A 23506-nucleotide genomic window follows, 5' to 3' on the forward strand; every position below is an offset into this window, starting at 1 on the left:
CAAAACCTTATATTTAAAATACATTCTAAGACATGGGGTGACTCATAAGTAGAACCAAATTGACAGCACATTATGTGGTAAAAAGTAAAAAGCAAGGAACCAGTAGTTATAGGTATAAGCATACTAGCAATATCACACATCTGCCCACCCTAGCCCATATCCCCTCACCACCCCCCACCCCACCATGCCAAATGACCTAATGTGTGCTGATGTGTTCACATCAAAATGCATGGGCCATATTATCTGAATGTAATGTACTGGGTGAATATAGGCAAGTTACTAAACTTTGGATTAACTAGCATGTACTCCTAATTAATGGTACTATCCAATGGAATGGGAAATGACTTTTACTTCTGAAAGGCTAAACATGTCCAAAGAATTCTTAGGAAACAAGATTAAAGATGACAGTTAATAATTACCTGTATGTATAATTGAAAGCATGTGTCTGTCTTTGGAGAATGGTTATGTCTTTTCTAAATATTAAAAATGTTTTTACAGACTTTGTTTGAGAAAGAGAGAATGGGAGAGAGAAAAACCTGCTCTACTTCAATAGGTTCTGAGATAGTAACCTGGAGGGTTTTATTTAAAATGTTTTATTGTTTTTCATTGCCAAACAAAAGAACATAATATGACTGCATTCCAGTTATTGTCACATGGTATCATTTTATTATAAGGCTTGGGACTTAAAGACTGCCAAATTTGACCTCTGAAAATATATTTGTAACCAGTGGAATCAGTGAGATGTGCATATGCACAATCCATAGATTCATTTAAAATAGAAGAGGAAGTTATTTAAATTATTCCCAAGATATGTACACTTTCTGCTTTTGCTTCCACACACCATCCCCTGTAGTTTAACATTTGTATAGGATATTTTAGACATTTTACTCGGCTAAATCTCCTAAATGAAGGCTCTCCACTAATGTTTGTCATTTTTTCCTTCAACGATGGGTAACTGAGCTATTGACATTTGTCGGCCCATCGATTATTGAAACAGTGTCCTGGGATTTTTATGCCCTTGACTAAGCGTTCACACGGAAATTCTAGTGTCCTACACAGGAAATCTAGAATTATCTGACCCTTTCCTGTAGGTAAAATATAAGGTTAATTATTTACTCCAGTTGCCCATGCTGCCATTTGACTTCTAAGTGAGCAGATTCTCTTAATTTTTTCATCAAAATAACAAAGTACTTTCCCACTCATTGTTTTTTTACCCTAAAGTGTCTGTTTCTCAAATAAGTATTTCACATGCATTGTAAAAATCGAATTATTGGCAAATTTTATTAATACTTTTGGTAATCTAGTTGGTTTAAATGAATAAACTGCAAGTTCTTTGAGAATATTTCCTATCTTGGGATACTTTTTTTTTTTTTTTTTTAAACCTGACCTAAATGCTTTGAACAGGGGGAAAAAAAAGGATAGAAATGCAAAGTGTAAAATCAGGTCTGCTTTTTACTCAAAATATTTCCCTTTTTTCCCACTGCTTCAACAAATTCAAATTGTTCCTCTTTTCTTATGATAGTGAATAGCAAGGGCATGGGAAAATAATCAGGAAATTACCTTCTGAAATAGAAAAAAAAATATATGAATGTGATTGTCATTCCCTGCAGAAATGACCCAGAATTATCTCCAATCATCTCTCCACATTTATGTCTCACACAGTATGTCAGTTCACTTACACAATGACTTATACAGGTGGCTGCTTTTCAGGGATTAATTTGTGTTTTGAGTTTGAAATTCCTTTGCACTTGTTTTCCTCTTGTTTGAGATGCATTTATAAACAGCTTGTAATTCTATATTCTTGCTCAAATGAGTCTTCTTACTTTTTAACTTGTGTACCTAAACTACCTACAGCTCATAAGAGATTATACTCATTTATTAAATAGATTGACTGAATCTCCAATCAGTTATAGGTGAGATGCTCTTCAGTTCTTTTCTTCAGTCTTTACTTCATAGTCCGGAGTATTTTCTGCCAAAATTGATTTCCTCTACTGCTTTTAATGAAAGGCAGCTTGTCTTCTCTGCCATCATATGCATGCAAGCTGCCACATCTCTACCCAAGAAGCATGATTTTTAATAAGGATCTCCTGTCATTTCCAAAGTAAAACACTTGATTGGGGACCACAGTGGAAGTTGACAAGCCTAATTGGCTGAGACATGTTGCAGTGTTTGTCATCAAATTTAGAAAAATAATCAAGAAGGGCTATAAGAGATTCATCACAAGTAATCAAAACTTCCAATTTGGTTGACTAAAGTGAATCTTCAAAAGAAATACCAATGATTAACAAATGCAATCTGTATTACGAAGCAACTTATTAAAGAAGGGCATGAGTAGAAAAGTATTTTTCTTTGTTTACATATTTTCTTATTTTAATTACGCATGCATATATTATGAATTTTTTTCAACACAAAATTTCTGCAGGATCTTAGAGAATCATCAAACGCAATTCTTTCTTCTTTCCATAAAAGGCATACTTTTAAACTGTCCTATTTTTTGTGGCATTATAAAGGAAAACCTTTCACAATTAGTAACTCTTCTTAGTCTTTCACTGAAGGATTTGTTTTCTAACATCTAAGAATATTCTTTTATGCTTTAGTACTGTTCTTTTAAATTTTGATCTCAGTGAAGATGGAAGACACCTGATCACAAATCTTAACTGGCATTGAGTAAATCAATACAAATGGACAGTAGGAAAAGAAAATAATATTCTCTGTAAGCATTTTCCACAATAAAGCCAGTTCTTTAGAGATTTTTTTTGTTTGTTTCTGTATTTCTCAATGCCCCCACACCCCATCAATCTTATCAAACCTTGAGAAGACTGGAAGTAAAAAAATAGTATCCATCAAATCCCATTCTTGCTTAACATTCCTTGCAGAGGTTTCCATTTTAATCAAGTTATATTATTTCCTAGAATCATTGCATCATATTAGAAAGTTAAGATCCTTTCCTAGACATAAGGTTAATGTCCCTCTTGAAAGTAGACAGTTTTTTCTTTTCCTTTTTTTTTTTTTTTTTTTTTTTGAGACAGGATCTTACTCTGTTGCCCAGACTGGAGTGCAGTGGTGCAATCTTGCCTCACCTCAACCTCTGCCTCTCAGGCTCAAGCGATTCTCCTGCCTCAGCCTCCTGAGTAGCTGCAGTTAAGGCGCGCACCACTACCACCTGGCGAACTTTTGTATTGTTTCAAAATACAACAGGGTTTCACCATGTTGGCCAGGCTGGTCTTGAACTTCTGACATCAAATGATCCACCTGCCTCAGTCTCCCAAAGTGCTGGGAGAAAGTAGACAGTTTTTAAGCCATCATACTAGCAAACGATGTTAGAACAATTCATAACACATGAAGTACTTCCCACATGAAGTTCATCTCTTTAATTTAGCACCTCAATCATATAGCAAGGAGGATGGAACAGCAAAGGGGTCCAAGCTAAGAGAAAGCTGAAGCCAAAGAATAAGTGTTTTGACTTTCAATTTACTGTTTTCCCACCACAACACATTGCTTCTTCTTAAAATATAACAGCTGAGTTATTTAGAGGTCAATTACTGCTACTCATAACCATCAGAACAAGCTACAGTCTGCAGAAAAACAGAAAAAACATCTGAGTAGCACAGGAAATAGATGCCACAGAGTCACAAATTTTAATACTTAGTGAAAAGAATGACACAACTTCCCTAAAACTACATATTTCGGAAAGTGGGGAAAATTATATGTCTCCCTAAGACGTCAGATTATCTCTCAGAAACAGAGTATTTTTGTTTTTACTAGGCAGGGTAGATGGATGGGTGGTGGGCAGATGCTGCTAGATGCTGTTACAATGACCTCAACAAGAAGTGACAGATAGATAATAGATAGAATCATTAGAAATAACAAGGAAAGCCCAGGTTTAGAGAGGAATTTCATGTTTCCAGAAGCTGCCTTACACAATTCAGAACCCATTAGAGGCATCATTGTTATAGGAGAGCACACTAGACTCAATAAGACTTGAAGACAGTTCTGCACCAGGAAGGATTTTAAGTATGCTGAGTTTTGCATCCTGCCAGAATCCCAGACACTCACTCTACTCCAGGTCCTTGGCTTGGGGCTGGCGATACATGGATCTTTGTATTGACTGAGAGAAAGTATGAAAATGTTATATTTAGCTTTAAAATATTTCCCATGAGTTTTCTTAAAGATCAGATATGTAAAACTGTATGTATCATTTATTTGTTTAATTCACACATTATTTGATTTGCTAACCACATGAGATAAATGGATTGTTAAGTCAAGGTATGGACTTCCCAGATGTCCAAATCATTTCTCCAATTTGTTCATTAACATCAAGCTCTAGCATATGACTAACATTACTCGACAAAATCTGCAAAAGAATACATATTTTCTTCTTTTTATTTATTTTGTTTTATTTTATTTTTTGAGGAGGGTCTCGCTTCGTTACCCAGGCTGGAGTGTAGTGGCACGATCTTGGCTCATTGCAACCTCTGCCTCCTGGGTTCAGGCGATTCTCGTGCCTCAGCCTCCTGAGTAGCTGGCACTACAGGTGTGCACCACCAAACCTGGCTAATTTTTGTATTTTTAGTAGAGATGAGGTTTGGCCATGGGGGCCAGGCTGGTCTCGAACTCCTGATCTCGTGATCTGCCCTCCTCAACCTGCCAAATTGCTGAGATTATAGGCGTGAGCTACTGTGCCTGGCCTGATATTTCCCTCCTTTAGAGCCAAATTAACAAAACAACACAAAACAAAATCACATGTAGGAACCTTTTCCTTTTTTCCTTTTTAAAGTGTTTGGTTTTCTTTCCACGTTTCTTGACTTCTCTCTACACAAAGACATTTTTTCTAGAAGCACACTTAAATTCTAGTGAAATTTGCTTGACTTATGAAAAGTTTTACAAAAGGGTAGACAAGAAAAATAAAAGATCAGTGAAAAATGCTTTACAACAGATGTTTTAACATTCCTTTCACTATCATTAGTCCAAATGAAAGTATCTCTTTACTCAAATGATTAAATAAGTGCTTTATTTTAAAACAGCTGTTAGAAAATTGTTTACTTTCATTTTATATGATAGGGCTGAGAAAAAAATAAATAAATGTTGGTTAACCAAAATATTTTTTGGATAATTATTATCATAGTGAATAAAGATTGGAGGTGAGGAGACAAGATCCAAAAGATGCACAAGTGAGTTGGACTTGACAAATAACTAAAAGATCCCTGCCTTTTGCCTGTTTGGGGAATTGAGGAAGACGAGACAGGCAAACACAGCACAGTTCACGGTCAGGGCGGGAACCACTGACTCAGACCAGCAGTTTGTGATCCTCTAAATGTAGGATCACTTTCTGGAAGAGGATAAATTTATAGTTGTGCAAGTAAGTGTCACTCTGGCCACAAAAAGACCATTAAGATCCCCAAAGAGTGTTTTAACTTATTACAGAATCACTTTATTTAACCAAATTAGAAGAGTATAGGAAGACCAGCTAATCAATCAGTCCTTGCTGTAGCATCATCTGTTCCATTCCTGGGCCCTTCCTGCAAAGACCAATGAACTTTTAAAAAGAGCAGGAGATTTACAGTCCCAATACTGCTCAATGTGATTCCAGGCTCAACTACTTAGAAGCTGTGTGACTTCTGACATAATTTTTCTGAGCTTCAAGTTCCTTATATGTGAGATAGTAATACCTACTCCCCCATTTATTGTGGGAGAAAAGAGTTAATGTCTATACAGCTCGTAATACGGTCCTGGCTGCCGTGTAGGTGTTCAGTAAATAGTAGGTCAAAGACGCTGGAGAGATTTAAGGAGGTAGAGATTTTTCCCTCTTTGAAGTCTTCCAGGAATAAAAAGGATATTGTTTAAGAGAATAGGCTCATAGACTGTGATCTAGATTCACATTCTAACTTTGTCACTTCACAGCTGTATGAACGTGGACAAGTTCCTTGATTCTAGTTTCCTCATCTGTGTAATAAATGTTTAAGAATGTATTAATTTCTTAGAATTACTGTGAGAATTGAATATGTTAATGTATGTAAAGTACCTATAATAATTCTTGACACACAGTAAGCCCTCAATAAATATTACCTGCTTCAGGTGCACAATCCCTAATCCAAATTCCGTCTCCAAAAAATCTTAGGAAATCAAAAGTGGTTTTTTTTCCCCTTCATAAGTTTACAACAAATCTGATATGAATTAGTGCAAGGCTATTTTCATCTTTTTTGTCTCACATAATGTGAATATTCATATGTTTTACTATAGAAATAATGTCTTTAATTAAAAGCATGGCCTTAGACTCTTTTAGATTTTTAAAATAATATATGACACATGCATAACATATAACATCTTATAACATATGAAGGATTCTAAATTTTGAGATGTATCTGGCCCCAAGGGTTTCAGATAATTTATTATGGAATAAATAGCAATTGTCAAGCAAATGGGTACCTATTTCCAGTTACTTTTCTAGTAGTGCTAATGGATTTGTGCTGATAGAGTCTGTGATACACAGAGCTACTATCTATCTAGAGAAATATGCTGGCCACTGGATCCTGGTTACGCTACATTAGTCATCCTCCTAATACTCCTTTTCTATTAGGAGTTTGCCAAATAAGATTTATTCAGTATGTGCCATGGTTGCTCAAAATTCAAGGGCAAATGATGTATTATTTGGAGTTATCTTTACAACCTCACAGATCAACCTCACAATTAACCATTTCACTTGAAACTTGCCCCTAAGATATTAGATTGCCAACATGCTATCTTGCTTTGCTTGCATGGGCAGTACAAGGAGCAGCTCCATTAAAAGATGGGTCAAAATTAGCAAAAATTATTTTAAGAATAAAAAATTGAAAATCAGGACAAGACAACCTAAACACAGGGTAAATACCTAAAATGCATCATACATCAAAAATAATTTTAAAAAATAAGCCATTCAGCATGAGCTATGAAGATTTTCTGATGTAAAGACATGAAATTCTTCCAATCTCCCTACACATACCCACTTTGGAATGTGACCTTACTACTCTTACGTCGATTCTGCACCCCTTGAAGCTGGACTACTGTTGACCACCAGAATGTGGCAGAAGTGATACTGTTCTACTTTCAGCCCAGCTATTAAGAGGTCACAATTTTGCATTCACCTTTGGAAATCTGGGATCACCATCCTGAGAGAAAGCATGGTCTAGCCTCTTTGCAGATGGGACCCCACTTGAGAGAGAGACCCAGCTGACCCAGCGAAGTCTAGCCTAGTCAGTTTGCCAGGTGAATGCAGCCATATGAGTGAGCCAGGCAGAACATGAGAAACCACATAGTCAATGCACAGAAGTGTGAGAAGTAATCGATCTTTGTTGTTTGAAGCCACAAAGTTATGTTTGTGTGTTTGTTTGTTTCGAGGAAATAGTTCATCGGCAAAGCAATAGGCCACTAAAATAATTATCATAAGTATATTATGGTATTTGCAAAAAATTAACTGTTCCAAACAATAGCCCAGGATCTATCAACAACACGTTCTACTTCTTTTATGGTTGTTTGTTTTTTATTTTTTGAGATGGAGTCTAGCTCTGTCACCAGGCTGGAGTGCAGTGGCACAATCTCAGCTCACTGCAACCTCCGCCTCCCAGGTTCTAGCAGTTCTCCCGCTTCAGCCTCCTGAGTAGTTGGGATTACAGGGATGTACCACCACACCCAGCTAATTTCTGTGTTTTTAGTAGAGACGGGGTTTCATCATGTTGGCCAGGATGGTCTCGATCTCCTGACCTCGTGATCCCCCCACCTCGGCCTTCCAAAGTGCTAGGATTACAGGCGTGAGTCACTGTGCCTGGCCCATTCTACTTCTTTTATATCTCCTTATCATGGTTAATAGACTGACCAATGCCACTGCAAGTACAACGCTTATAACAGAACATTTTCAGAGATATTTTAAACACATTTAATTAAGAAGTTCAAGTAGAGGGCTACTATCTAAACCTTTAGAAATTCTGGTCCTTTAATGACAGGATTTCACTGCATTATACCTAGGAGTGTTCTAGTTCAAGCTGACATGCCAGGACAATATTAAAATGTTTAAACATGTTTGAAAGCATCAGCAACTTTTCTCCGTACCTTAGGCTAAACTCAAACAGCAATTGAATGTATCTCAAGAAGCATTTACTGCCTTTAGGCTCAGACCACTGTCATTCTGAATGCGGCATTATTATATAGAGTGGAGATTCTGCATGTCACATCTCAAGCAGTCTTGCTGAATCAACTCAAACATGAATCTGCTGGTTGGCACATGAAAACTGCACTACAGCAGAAAAATGTGTGAGGACTGCTTGGGAGCGATCAATTTATGCACATCAGAGATGTGGCTTTACTTTGGTTCTTCTCTTTACCCATGCTGAGTTAGAGACAGCAGAGGTTCTCGTGTGAAGGAGCAGGGTGGAAAGAGAGGAAACAAGTGCTGCGAACGAGAGGATTCTCTGCCACAGATAAACAGAATTTATAAAACCCAGGAACACACAGGGGCATATATTCCACAATAACCAATAGATTATCCCACTAAGAATAGACCCAACTCTTGGTCATTCATGCTTATTTTTTCACTGAAATAATCGTAGCTTTCATAATTTTTCTTCTAGTCTCTTGACTTTTCTTATGTTCAAAATTACTTGCTCGGGAATTATATACTTTAATAAATTAATTTAATAATTTAATAATTAAAAGTACTGTCTCCCCGCATAAATGCAAATATGTACCCACCAAACTTTGCATGCAGTTTCTGTGGGATTCAAGATACCTGAATTAGAGTCTCAGAATAGTTCCAACATCCTGGTGAATGAGAAAAAGACAGTGTATTTGTACACCTAGACTTTTTTTTCCTCATTGAGTTAGAATCAAAGTTAAAAATGTTTAAAAATTCAACACCTATCCTCAGAAAGTATAAATTACATGTGGTAAATAAACTGCCATTCAGTGACACAAAGATTTAAAACAAATTATAAAACGCATATTTAGAAGAAAAGAGGCCTGATTATGTTAATATTTTAAGTTAGTTCTTCGGAGGCCCAAATCCAAAAATTCTAACAATTTTCAAGATTCTGTTTAAAAAGAAAATTGATTCTTGCCAGTGGATTTAACTGATTGCTGATCACCAACCTGAAAAACCTTGTCTTCTTTATGAAAATCCATGTTCAACATTTGCTTCAAACCAGTGTCTTGAATTGCCAGCAACTGAATCTTTATGTTTATTTATTATAAGAAGGAAAATCAGTTCTTGTTATCATAAAAGTCCAAAAAAGAACAATAATGATGCAAATGGGTGCTGTTTATAAGTTAACAGAATTTGTTAGCTACTTTACAATGATTTTACTAGAAAGTCTATTGATGTGGTACTAAAAGAGTTGTAAGTATCAATTTAGAGCCACTTCATTTTAATGGTCTCAAATTGTCAAAGTTTTACATCATAACTAGGTAATTATCATGAGGCAGTGTGATCTTTTTACTCATTCGTTCCGTAACTGGATTATAAACTAAATGTTTATTATTGATGATAAAGTTGTAGAATGTATATTCTATGATAAGTATTAATATTGCCTTCAGGAATGGATGTTTACTTTAAAAATAGTACATAAAGCCTCCATTAACTATGAGAATATCACCTTTGGGTTGTAATGTTGAAGGAAGTGCTCATTTTATCTTTACAATCCCCCATGACATATACTTTTATACAAATAAAAAGATGGGGGAAAAATGAGAACTGAAAAAAATGTAATAGATATTTTCTTAAACTCTCTTTTCTTCACGATAAAGTATTTCTAAAAGTAAATGAGAATAGCCTCTGCAATAAGTAGTTCTTATTAAAATACTTAATGAGTACAAATATGTTAAATAGAATTAATTCAGTAGTAGGGGATGTCTTAAGGAAGAAAGTATCACTGCAGTAGACATCATGTGATATGAGGTATTTCTATGTGTTATTTTCTATTTATTATTTTATGTGAAAATCTAAAATGAACCACCTTAAAGCTCAAATCATATTTGAAGTAGAATTGAAAGGTGATTACTTTTGGCACAGGGGCAAATCACAGCAATTTAGATTTACTGAAGTAATCCTAATTTTTTTAATGTAACAAATATTATGACACCCATGTATTTTTCTTTGCTGTAGTGATCCTGAGAAACTCTACAGTTATTCTAATAACATGGCTATTTTCAAACAATATTCAAATATAATATATTCAAATCAGATTCTCAAACTCTTTGCTTGGGATTGCCTATTGAAACATTTCAGAAATCACACAGAAAAGCTTATTGGATTGGAACTACTTTTTAAATAACAAGCTGTGTAGAAATAGAATTTCATTAGTGATTGTGATTTGAGAGAAAGACAAAAATTTCAACCTCTGAGGAAGGTTTCCAGCAAACATTGAGTTCCGAAATACTGTTTAGAGATGAGGCTCTGAGAGCTTTGGGTAGGAGCTGAAAAACTATTCATGGGAAGCGTTTTAAACATTTGAAATGCTGGCTCCTTACTCGGATCAATCAGCTGATCAGTTGAAAGTAATATTGACAATCACAATTAGGAGCAAAAGAGTATTGAAGAGCTCAGGAGTGCACAGCAGGTAAATAAAAAGAAAAGGAAGAAAATGATCTCTGGTGACCAGAAAACAAAACTCAATGATCAGATAAAAAGGGGAAGAAACCAATGAAGCAACACTGGATCAGTTTACTTCATTGATTTTCCCTGCTCATTGAAATGTTTTCCTTTACTTACTCCCTATTACTTTGGAGAGTGGCAAAATCTCACTGTTAAACCTCCCTGGGAGCCTGGGAGACTTGGAAAAGCAAGCTCTGGAGATCTCCCTCATGCCTATATTATGCCTTCTCGGGCTGCATGCATTCAGAGGCAGTCTCAGTGCTCCCTGTGATGGGGCAGGAGCCGCTCTGCACATTCACTCTTACAACCTCTCTTGGTAGGCAGAATAATGTTCCCCTCCAAAAATGTATGCATCCTAATCTGTGGAACTGTGCGTATGTTAGGTAAGATGCAAAAGGGGAATGAAAGTTTCAGGTGACATTGCTATCTGAAACCTTCATTTCGCTTTGCCATGGTTGCTAATAAACTAACCTTAACATAGGAAAATTATACTGGATTACCCGACTGAGCCATTTTGTAATTACAGGGGTTCTTAGAAGTGGAAGTGGGAGGCAGAAGAAAAGTCCATGTAAGAATAAAGTGATGTGAGAAAGACTGCACTTGTCATTGCCAGCTTTGAAGATGGAAGAGGAATGTAGGCATGCTCCAGAAACTGGAAGAGGCGAGGAAGCCCATTCTCCCCTTGAGCCTCTAGAAAGGGAATGCAGTCTTGCTGAGATTTTGATTTTCGCTCTGGCAGATTTATGTCAGACTTCTGATGTACAGAATTTTTAGAAAATAAATTTTCATTGTCTTAAAACTTAAGACATTGTGTAAGTTTGTAGTTATTGTTTACAGCTACCATGGGAACCTTGAAAACACTCCCGCTTCTCTGGTTACAGTAGGGTTAGCACAGACTTGCTGCATTTGGTCCTTTCTACCCATATTTCATCCATTAAAGGATATGGAGTGGAAAAACTGATTTTTATTTCCTGTTGAGTCATGTGTACTTAATTTTTTTGGAATACACTAAAGAATTTTCATTTTGCACTCTTGAAAATTCTACTTCACTCTAGTATCCAATTGTCCATGCTATTTGTATATGATCAATCAACACAGCTCAAATTCCTTTTGTTCAGTAAAGTACAAACAGCTCGCCTTTCTGGGTGATCATATTTTCCTCTCTCTACCCCTTAGTGATAGCTGCCTCTGGCCTTATCATCAAAGGAATCACTTTAAGTCATTCTAAATTTGGGTAATGTAATTCCCAAGAAGAGAAGAGAATTTGACGTAACAGCTAAGAAATAGTGTCAGGTACCAGGGCACAATTCTAATGAATACTTTGTAGAATTTATGGTATTTTTGTGACTTCCTGATGTTTACTATTTGTTCATTACTTATTTTTTGTTGTCATTTTCTTTAACCTGTTTCCCTCCTAGTAATTAGCAGAAAACTGTACCTAGTAAAAAAATTATGGCCTGATATGGTAGCTCATGCCTGTAATCCCAGCACTTTGGGAGGCCGAGGCAGGTGGATCACCTGAGGTCAGGAGTTTGAGACCAGCCTGGCCAACATGGTGAAACCCTGTCTCTACTAAAAATACAAAATTTATCTGGGCATGGTGGCACCTGTAATCTCAGCTACTCAGGAAGCTGAGGCAGGAGAATCACCTGAACCCAGGAGGTGGAAGTTGCAGTGAGCCGAGACTGCAGCATTACACTCCAATCCAGCCTGGCAGACAGAGCCAGACTCCTTCTCAAAAAAAATGAATAAATAAAAATAATAATAAAATAATAATACATAAATTTTTTAAAAAAATAATTTCATGATTATTTTAGAAATTGTAAGTAGAGTAGCAAGTCTGTCCCTAGTTTAAAACTCTCCTCCATAAACTTCAGTACAAATCACAAACCCCTTATTTTAGCACAGAAGAGCCTTCTGGATCTGAACTCTTACCTCTTTCCATTCTCACATGTTCCCATTTGCCACTTCCACAGACCTAAGGTAGGTATCATTTCTGGAAAGCTTCATGCTGTTCAGTGTATTCATGATATTAATGTGTTTCTTCTGCTATTCCTTGACTTGTTATCTATCTCTCATGAGTCCTTCAAAACTAAGTTCCAGGGCATCTCATTCAAGATTTCTTCTGGATAGCTTGTGGAATTTTGATTCCTCATTGCCTCTTTGATCTTCATCCCATGCCTACCTCTTCTTAGCACTTAATGTCTGGCATTGAAGTCTGCTACCTGTTCATATGACCTTTTCTGTAAAGTATTACTCTCTATGGGCAGGGTAAGGATAAGCTGTTCAAGCACATACTCTGAATTCAAGGACCATTCCAGTTCCATGCTCACTAAGGGCCTGTTGAAAGGTTGAATCAAGGATACAGCAGGGAGACAGATTACCTGTCATCCCTGATGACTATGTCTACCTTCACAATGGCCACAGGTATAATTATTAGCAAGACACCTGTTAATCCTAAATGCAATGTCACTGGCCAAGGTGAGAAAGCAATGTAGCTTTTGCTTTGTTGTTTGGTATTAGATGATCTGAATGAACTACACCACTCACTCTCCTCATCCCCTTTTAGGACCTGTCTTATAAGCTTTTTAGTTAAGACATTCTTTCTAACGGAACAATATAGTCGATTGGAATAATCCATGGATGTGTTTTGTAACACAAAGTGCAGTCCTCGAACCCAGGCTAGGGAGTAGGGTGCTCTCAGTAGAGTCAGTAGAGGCTGCTAAGAAAACGTCCAATGGGAAAATTCTGTACTTAGTGGTCACAAGGATATACACATAAACTAATTTGTTAAGCTTCCTTGCTTATGGATAATAGCTATTTTATAGTTATTTTAGAGTCGTCACGACTTCTAGTTGGCAGTTATACATGTCTTTTAAGAATAAGCTTGGGAGATAAAATTTATTATTGTCTCACATATAGCTCATTCCATAGATGAAAATTTTCAAAAGACAGAGGAAATGTTTCTGATAGAGGAGATGAACAGCAGAAGGCTCTCTTCTCCCATCCTTGTAACTGAGGGCATTGTGATAGGAACTACTGTAGGCAATGTACCAACCTAATACAGTTTGACAAATTTTATTTGCCTTGTGGTTGTAACCTGAATACATTTAAAATGGGTATAATCATGAAGTTTAGATCAGTGCTTTTCAACCGAGCACCATGACCCATAAGATGGTGACCTAACCCATTTAAGGAGCTCTAACCAGCTTCATACGAAGTTCAGGTTGCTTAAAGAATATTTTGTTTTAGACTTTTACACGTGTGTCCGTGTATGTGTGTGTGTGTATACACATATATATGTATATATGTATAAGTGCATACATATATATACACACCTATATATACATATATATGTGCATACATATGTATATGTGTATATATACACACACACACGGACACACATATATATGTACACACATATAGGTACTTGATCACTATGAAAAATGAATTCTTATTTTGAGTCACACTAAAAAAGCTTGAAGGCCACTATAATTTAAACCATATTATATGGAAATTTGTGTATTTTGGCTATTTCTGTGTAAACTGCATATTATCCTATGACATTTACTATAGCATAATATAATTTTAATATGCACACAATGTCATCTGAATTTTAAATTTTACTTTTAGCTGTCATTTCAAATTACTTCAGATACTAAAGTTTTATTCTTATTAAAAATAATTCAGATAAGTCAAAGAATAATAGTTACATCCTCAATAACCACTTCAGGAAATCTACTGTAAATATAGTTTCTTACCTTGAGCTATTCTGAATTTACACTTAATTCCCTAGATTTCAATTTTCTAGAATTAGGTGTAATTGTGATGAGCCTCCTCCTAATTCACTTAAATCCTCTGGTAGACTTTCATTTATTTCAATCAACAAAATGGCAACAGACCCTTTAAAAAAGGAGGATTTAATGTGACTTCTTAAAGTCATATAGACATTAAGATGTAGGACACATTTAAGCTGTCTAATTGTACTGCTGGTCTAATGCCTAAGTATTAATCTGTCACAATGTCAAATTACATACATTTAGGCTTTTTCTTTAGTTAAACGTGTCTGCGCTTAACAAACTCATAGTGTAAAAAAATCAGGAGTGCAATTAGAATGTCATCTTTCCCGTAGATGACTTAAGAAAAGCATGAATCAGAGCCTAACAGCCAACATAATTTCATAGATAATCATGGCAAAATTATGGTACTGCAACAATTTGAAGGGAGTACAGTGAGTGAGACTAGCAGACAGTGATGATCAACTATTCATCTCCACCATCTGCCACACATGCTCTTTATTTAAGTCTCTCTTTTTTTGTTTTTGTTTTTGCCAATATTTTCGGGTTTGACTTGGCCAGCAGTGGGTATCACATAGGAAAGGAGGTTTCATGGTGCAAACAGATTTTCCCATGTGAGCAATGAATTCGCTTCACTGGTTATTCTGGAGTTCTTAGGAAAAGAAGACTGGCTGCAGGGAATTAATTTCCGCGGGTCTTTGTATATTGGCCGGTGTCTTATACAATTCAAATAAATCAATTCTATCAGAAACAAACAGATAAAACTACAGGTATTGTTAGCAATAGAAATCATCACTAAAGAGAGTTTTCCTTTAAATGACACACTTAAAATTTATGTGAACTGTATTAGCCATTTGGTGGTACTTTGTGAATACTACAGTGAATCATCAGATGGAAAAAAACTGGCAATCTCTGCTTTCTAACTTGTCATCTTTCCCTGTTCTGCAAATAAGCCAAGGACTAGTGGAATTGAGATGTGCTATGGCAGGACATAAAATCTCAGGGGAAATTTCAAGATGAAGAGGAAATAAGAAGAAATGGACTTAACTGCACAAAACTGGCATGAAGGTTCCAGGCTTAAGAAAGATGGGTCCCACTATTGTAGTAGTATAACCTCCAAAACTACATTTATTCACACATTCAATAAATTGGCTGGGTGAGGTGGCTCAGGCCTTTATTCCCAGCACCTTGAGAGGCTGAGGTGAGCAGATCACTTGAGGCCAGGAGTTCAAGACCTGCCTGGCCAACATGGCAAAACCCCCTCTCTACTAAAAAGAAAAAAAAAAAAATTGCTGGTTATAATGGTGCACACCTGCAATCCTAGCTACACAGGAGGCTGAGGCATGAGAATCTCTTGAAAGAAGGAGGCAGAGGCATGAGAATCTCTTGAACCCAGGAGGCAGTTTGCAGTGAGCCAAGATCACGCCACTACACTCCAGCCTCCAGCCTGGATGACAGAGATTCTGTATCAAAAAAAAAAAAAAAAAAAAAAAAAAAAAAAAGAAAGAAAGAAAGAAGAAAGAAAAGAGAGGATATGTCAAGCACTGTTCTAAGAAATAGACTAGTTGTAGTCTAATAACTAGTTGTATATTATCCCATTTTACAGATGAGGAAGCTATGGCACAAAGAAGTTAAGTGAGTTACCCAAGAGCTTGCATCTGCTGAGTGGCAGAATTAGGTTACACACCCAAGTAGTCTGATGTCAGACCTGTGCTCGTAACCATGACATTATACAATATCTTGATCTACAAGACATAAATGTACAGATACTTCTTGACTTACAATGAAGTTATGGCTCAATAAATCCATTGTAAATTGAAAATATCATTAAGTTAAAAATGTATGTAATACTACTAACCTACTGAATACTGTAGCTTAGCCAAGCCCAGGCTGAAGGTGCTCAGAACATTAGCCTGCAGTTGAGCAAACTCATCAGACAACACAGTGCACTGTGAGTATCAGTTGTTCACCCTCAAGATCCTCTGGATGACCAGGAAGTGTGGCTCACTGCCACTTCCTAGCATCATGAGAGATTATTGCACTGAATGTCATTAGCCTGGGAAAAGATAAAAATTCAAAACTTGAACGATGTTTTCTACAGAATGCTTATCACTTGCACACTATCATAAAGTCCAAAAATCATATGCCAAACCGTCATATGCCAGGGGCAGTTTGTGTTATAAACTCAGAAAGAAGAAAATCTTCTGTGTCTAAGCTGAATCAAACCACAAAAGTACTCCTCTATATGTAGAAGAAGAAAGCTGTGAAAAGTAGCATCCCCGGATGTCAGATATAATGGTAACTACAAAAGTCTTAGCTTTAAATAAGAGGAACATTTTTAGCTTGGACAGATAGAAAGGTGAAAACTTGAGAGTGTGTGTTGGGAAGATTCCAGGGCCAAACCACACTCGGATGTGACTGTTGGTGTCCAACCTGTTTTTCCTGGGGATTTTCTCCCACAGCTGTCCCTCAGTTGGTCCTCGAATGAGATGGAAAATTTTGTATCCAAGTCAAAATAAAGAGACAAAATTACTGTGTTAGTAAAAAGCCTCAAACTTCCACTATTATTAAAGCCATATTCAGCTAAAAAAAAAAAAAGGTTTATCTTCACGGGATAGGTCTATTTTAAATTCTACATGGCAAGAAGACAACTCGTTTATGAGGTTTTGGATTATTGTCATTTCACAGAAAGAAAAGCCATGTTTGGAAACCACAGCATGCTGGGCCAAACTAAGAATGGAAGATGCTGAACCATTCCTTGGCGAATTAGATGTGAGAAGCAGAAATAAATGCTTAACAACAGAAAAAAGCAATATGATTTGGGCAGTTATTTCTGGCAAACAAAGCATCAAAGAGATTATGTAGGACATATTAATCACAATTGGGTTGGTTCTATTGGAAAAGAACGTACAGATTTCTTAAGAGAAAATGAACACAAAGCACTATTTCAGCTGTGCTTCACCAACCTGACTTCCTACAGTAATCAAGTAATTGGATAATACCTGAAATTTTAGTTTATTTTGGTTGTATGGTCACAATCTATGAGGCTAATAAATAATCTGTAGGAATGGGGAAAAGCTATGTATATAAAAAGACAATGAGGTAAGAAGGTAGTAGAGCACTCAAGTACATTCCTATACCTAGCACGTTTAATAATTGTATCTTGGCGCACAAAGACCAAGGAACCATGCATGGTGTAATCTTTCACTTTCACTTTCACTCGTGATTGTTTAGAGAAATCAATGAATCGGGGTGGTTAACACTCAGGTATCGGAACAAAGGAAGTCTGCTTTGAGTCCACATTCTGCCACTTATCAACTATGTTCTTTAGCAAGTTATTTAAATCTGAGTCTATCTCATTGGGTTGTTCTGAGAATTAAATGAGAAAATGCACATTGAGTGCTTAGCATGATGGTGTACACATAAAAGTACCTAACATATTTTCTGCTGTTATCACTACTGATACAGACAGGAGGCAGGGAAATACTGCTTAGAAGAGTGCAAGGTCCCTGGTGAGGGCTCCACCCTTGAGGCTGGACCCACAGCCCTAATGAGAACATGTATTCCTATTCTCCCGTGGAATGTTGCCTTTTCCCAAACCACTCTGGCCTGTCACACCGCCTCACCCTGTACCCATTAAAAACCCCAAGCTCCACTGGCAGAAAAGCAGAGTGGCATGGCAGAGAAGGAAAGAAGAGAAGAAGCAGCTGGACACTGAGAGGAGAAGAAGCAGCTGGACATTGGAGACTAAGGTTGGACAGAAGTTTGGCTGGATATGGATGAATAGGAGTTTGGCTGGGAACAGTTGGAGAGGAGTTCAGCCTCCTCTCCGAACTCTTCTCCCTCCATCCCCTTTCCAGCTCCCCATCCCACTGACAGCCACTTCCATTGTGTCATAAAATCCTCTGCATATACCACTCTTCAATCTGTTCATGTGACCTGATTCTTCCTGGATGCTGGACAAGAATTCTGGGTGCACTGGGTGTGGGAACCCAAAAAGGCTGTCACACTGATTCTTCACTGAGCTGTTTAACCCTTAAGCCATCTGTGGACAGCAAAGCTAAAAGAGCATTGTTTGTAACACACAACCTCAGGGGCTCCAGAGGTCATGGACAACCTCTAAATGCTGCCATGAGCCACTATGGGGTTCATTCCTGTTGGTGCCCAAAGGCACTTGCCCTGATTCCTGTACCTGCTTACCTGCATGCTTTTCCTCCCACAAGGGCTTTGAGCACAGTGGCAGCTGAGTAAACAAGCCACCCCTTTCAGAAGTCCCACAAGGGGGTCAAGGGAACTCTCCCATCTTACTACTAGTGCTTTAACTACTATTCTATGTATTCTTTCCACCACACATATTTGAATGATAGAATATTGATTCTTTATTATTGAAAACTATATATTTTTACTTAATATCCTCTTTTCTGACATAAATTAAAGGTGTCAAAATCTTAAATTTGTGTATGTTTACCAATAAGAAAATGAAAGATTACAGACTCATTTTTTTGTTATAAATTTATAGTACCAAATATATTTCTTTTAAATAAACCCCCAGAAAAGTAGCTTAAAAAGATAGCTTGTAGTGTTGCTTATTTAAAAAGTATTAAAATTAACAAATATAAAAAATGCACATTGTAAGAAGCTTAGGAAAAGAATTATAAAATAATTTAATTTCAAAGATTAGGTGTACAAAAGTTAATGATTTTCTGACAGTTGGCATTGTATTTTATAATTACTAGCTGTTCGAATTTAACTGAAACTTAATCTTTTGTGACTTGCAGATTCATAATAATAAAGGTTATAAATAATAATTAGTACTCTGTCATCTACTTAACCAGGTATAATCTCTCATTTCCCCCAAAGAAACAATTTTTATATAATTACTATTTTATATATTTTAGAATCACATTTTTTACTACTTAAATCCCAATTTACTTAAAAAAAAAAAAAAGGGACATGAAAAGAAGGTAAAATTGAGAAAATTAAAGAGAATGTCTGTCTTCAACACACTATCATCTCTACCCTATACTTAGATGGACTTTACAAGTATATCAGCATTTGAAAAAAATAATCTAAAGAATCTTGAAACAGATTAGAAAGTATAAAAGGTACAGGATTTCAGTAATGTGCATCAAATAACCTTCAAAAAGAGGGGGAAAAGTTAGAAAACAGCTTTCTGCTCTGCATGTTAAGTAGGCTAAACAATCCACAGCTTAAATGCAAAAGCAAGAGAATTAAAAGGGAAAACAAATATCTTGAGAAGACTTGTCTTTTAAAGTAGCTGTCAAGGAGAACCTACTTTTCTGGAAAAAAAAGCTAGCAATGAGTTATGGGATTTATTTATCCTTTAGGCTGTATTAAGTAGTGTCATTTAACTATTAAAAATGTCCAGTCAAAGTGAGGACTAGTTATCAGCCCATGATATACCTGCATGGCTTCCAAAGAGCACACGGGGATTTGGTGGGATTAAATATATTTAGAATTGCAGTCAGAGTCAGGATTCAGAAGAAGATGATCTAAGAAGTATCTGATGAGTTATACATTATTCATGAATTTTGGAAAACAGTACAATATGCTGCTTACGGTTGTGTCCAGATAGTTATGGCTAAATATTCTGAAATAGTCATCATCAGACTTGCTTTTGCTTCTTTGGGGGGGAAAAAAAAACCTCAAAAAACCTCTGGCTAAATTGTGATTCAGATCTAATAATGATTCTGTTGAATACTTAACCCCAGGGCTACTAACCGACAAGGAGAAGCACCATGAACTTTTTCCTCCTGAGCAAGATATAATTAAATCTGCTACCTTGTAGATAACTAAAGAGATCCACGTATTTTTTTTTCTTCCTACAAAATGGAATTTCTTACAGATGAATCACCAAGTTACTATCATTATGCTAAATTAGGTTATTTTAAACTAAGTCAGAGTAACTTAAAACAAATAAGTTTTATGAGAGATGTGTTTTCTTCTACCACTGAGTTGTTTTTAAATGTTCAAAGCTGTTCTTATTTGGACGTTGGCAGTGCTTATCTTTGTATATAGAAAACTAACAGCAACTACAAATTCTCAACTAGTAATCATATTTTCCTGACTGTATATAAAAAGATACAGGAACATAAAAGGTCCACAAAGATAAAATGTCTCTGATGTCCAAGCATCCACAGATTATTATACTGCTGCTTGAAGCAAGGCACAGGATATCAGACTTAAATAAATAAGTTATTCTTAAATTAATTATTCTTAAATGTATTAGCAAACATTTACAGATGAAACTCTTCTAATTTGTATCTCTACAGTTAAGGCAGCAAATCATAGTCACTGATATTTTTCTTACACTTCCTTCCTTCCTAATGATGTTCTGTTATTAAAAAGACAGGTAATTTATATATACTGCCTCCTGTCCTCAAAATTTGTCTTAAATGAATATTGTATTCAACCTAAGTTAAGTTTGGTTAAAAATGCCTTTTTTCTTCTTGCAGCACCTGGACATAAAAATGAAGACAACGTGCAAAGGACATACCAGCCCCAAAACATCTCTTTATCTTTACAGGGACCTGTGAATAATGAACATGTACTGATTACATCCAGCACATCAGCATTAATTAAGATAAATGACTAAGTTATCATTATGAGTGGCATGCATTTATCCACATAAAGGTAAGGCTAGCTTTGGGCACAGAAAAGACTATGTAAGTGTAAGCTATCGTCATTACCATAATCATCATCATGGGAATTGATTATTCCGTGCCTGGCACAATTGAGGGCATCTTCTTTATTGAATGAAGAAGAGAAAGAGGCAAGTGTCGCATTCATTTCCCAGAGGGTTAAAAATAAGAAACAGATGCCAAATGATTCATTCAACTAGCTAATCTAGACAGTGAAAGAGGTAAAAAGGATTTGGCTAAACTAGGGCCCCCGAGTAACCATACCTGCTTTCTAATCCTGACACTCACCTATGGGTTTATGCAAGTTAATTACCCTGGCTTAGCCACTGCCTCTTTATTTGCTTGGAGGGACATTGCAGAGAACAAATGAGATTCTGTACCTCAAATTTCTAGATATATTTATGTAAGTGGTTTTCAATAAATATGAATTTAAGAAAGGGAAGTAGGAGGAAATAAAATAAGGAAAGCTGGATCCTGATTTTATCATCTTTTCTTTCCATTATACCTAATTTTCAGTGAACATATGGGAGATGTAATGTACAGATTGACAAAAAAAAAAAAAAAAAAAAAAAGAAGAAGAAGAAAGAAAGAAAGAAAAGACTGAAAAGAAAAAAAATGGAGGAAGCTTGGGGAAGAAAATAAAAAAAAGGAAAGGAATTGAAAAAAGAAGATTTAAAAAAAAACAAGAAGGAAAGGAGGAAAAAATAAAAGAAATAAGGATGAACAGGAAAGGAAGAAAGAATGGAAGGACGTATGAGGAAAGTAAGAAGAGGGAAATGGAAGAAAAAACGAGAAGAAAAAATAAAATAAAGGTAATGAGTTTCTTAATTCGATATGTGACTTGTAGAATAATTTATATTTGCCATTAACTTTGTTACAGTGGGTAGCTAGTCAGACAGGAACAGGGCAGGAGACAACCCTCAAACCCACCAGGAAAGTCAGGTGACCATTAGGTGATGGTCAGGCAGCTGTTACACTGCCTCTCTAAAATAATAATTGGTCGCAGCCAGCACCAGGAAAACGCAGTTTACCTATAGATAGAAAAAACACCTGAAACCAGTAGCTTTCTGATAAGATCTGTGGACTTAGGCGAGTGGGCTCGCACATGCGCACTAAGAGGGAAAATGGCAGAATTTAACTGGTATATGACCTTCTGGCGCATTCCACCGGAAAAGGGAAGAATGCCTCAGGTTCTTCTGGAGCATGTGTATAACTCCAGTACACGCACTGCACATGCTCGCCTCCCAAGCACTAGCAGCCCATGGCACATGTGAATAATCCATGCCAAAAGAAGAATCCAGGGGTAAGGGACACAAGACCCCATAAGAATGCCGACATATAAAAACCCCATGTCAAAAGGTCGAACTCCAGCACTTGTACTTCAAGTCGCCTGCTTGGGCCTCTTTCAAGTATACTTTTCTTCCTTTGGTTCCTGCTCTAAAGCTTTTTAAGAAACTTCGACCCCTGCTGTAAAACTTGTCTCAGTCTCTTTTTCCACCTTACGCCCCTAGTCAAATTCTTTCTTCTGAGAAAGCAAGAATTGAGGTTGTTGCAGACCCATACGGATTTGTGGTTGGTAAGAACTTTATATAGATTTTCAGCTCTGCCTTAAGGTAAAGTGTGTGGATTAATTATAACCCTTGACTCTCAATGGTTACAGACCTATGACAGATTGATCTGGGCTCAATAAATTAGATGCTGTGTTAGAGCTAGGAGTCTTCTTTTTTACAGGTATGGGCAGGTTGTAATGTAAGAACAAAACATAATTTAAAAAATGACTCTACAGGATATTACTACCTTGGCATGAAAAATAACAGAGAATGTGTGAGTCGATCATTCATTTCCCATCATGAGGAAAGAAAATATACAAACGCCTTATGAAATGAATCTAAAACTAGAACATGGTAGGCAAGTTAATGAAAAACTATGGTCCTAGCAAGAAACAAAAACTACATTAGGAAAAAAAATGTAGATTGATGACACCGAAGACTTGCACATTTTATATTATCTACCTTTAATCTCAAAAAGTTTTTAGTAGCACTCCTAGAGGAGTAAGCCAACAGGAGCTGTTACATATATACTGAGGTTTACGATTTTCTCTTGTTTTTTTTCTTTTTTCCCTTTCTTTTTCTTTTTAAAATTTTGATCCTTGGGGATTGAAATCTAACCATCAAGTTTTCTGGATGTTTTAACTAGTCTTTTCATTGTGTTAAAGAACATGTACTTTAAGCTCTTTCTATATTAGTGTTTTAGGTATTTTAAATAAGTATCACTATTGGTTAGAAGGTCTTCAAGGTCTTCATCTGTTCCCTCTTACTTTATCCTTAGCTCTTGTTCATTTGTACCATTAGTACCAAAATTATGGCTTTAAATTGAGGGCAGAATATCCCAAAACAGATTTGAAATTAGATACTACTCAGGTTGACATC

At 36.4% G+C, this 23506-nt stretch overlaps 1 protein-coding gene across 9 annotated transcripts in view; it reads right to left on the reverse strand.

Annotated features, from left to right (window-relative positions):
* Positions 1-23506, reverse strand: part of PCDH7 (protocadherin 7) — a 427914-nt gene that overhangs the window by 4781 nt on the left and 399627 nt on the right. The gene's annotated exons all lie outside the window — the stretch shown is intronic.

Source organism: Macaca thibetana, chromosome 5 (assembly GCF_024542745.1).
Source record: "Macaca thibetana thibetana isolate TM-01 chromosome 5, ASM2454274v1, whole genome shotgun sequence".
Lineage (NCBI taxonomy): Eukaryota > Metazoa > Chordata > Mammalia > Primates > Cercopithecidae > Macaca > Macaca thibetana.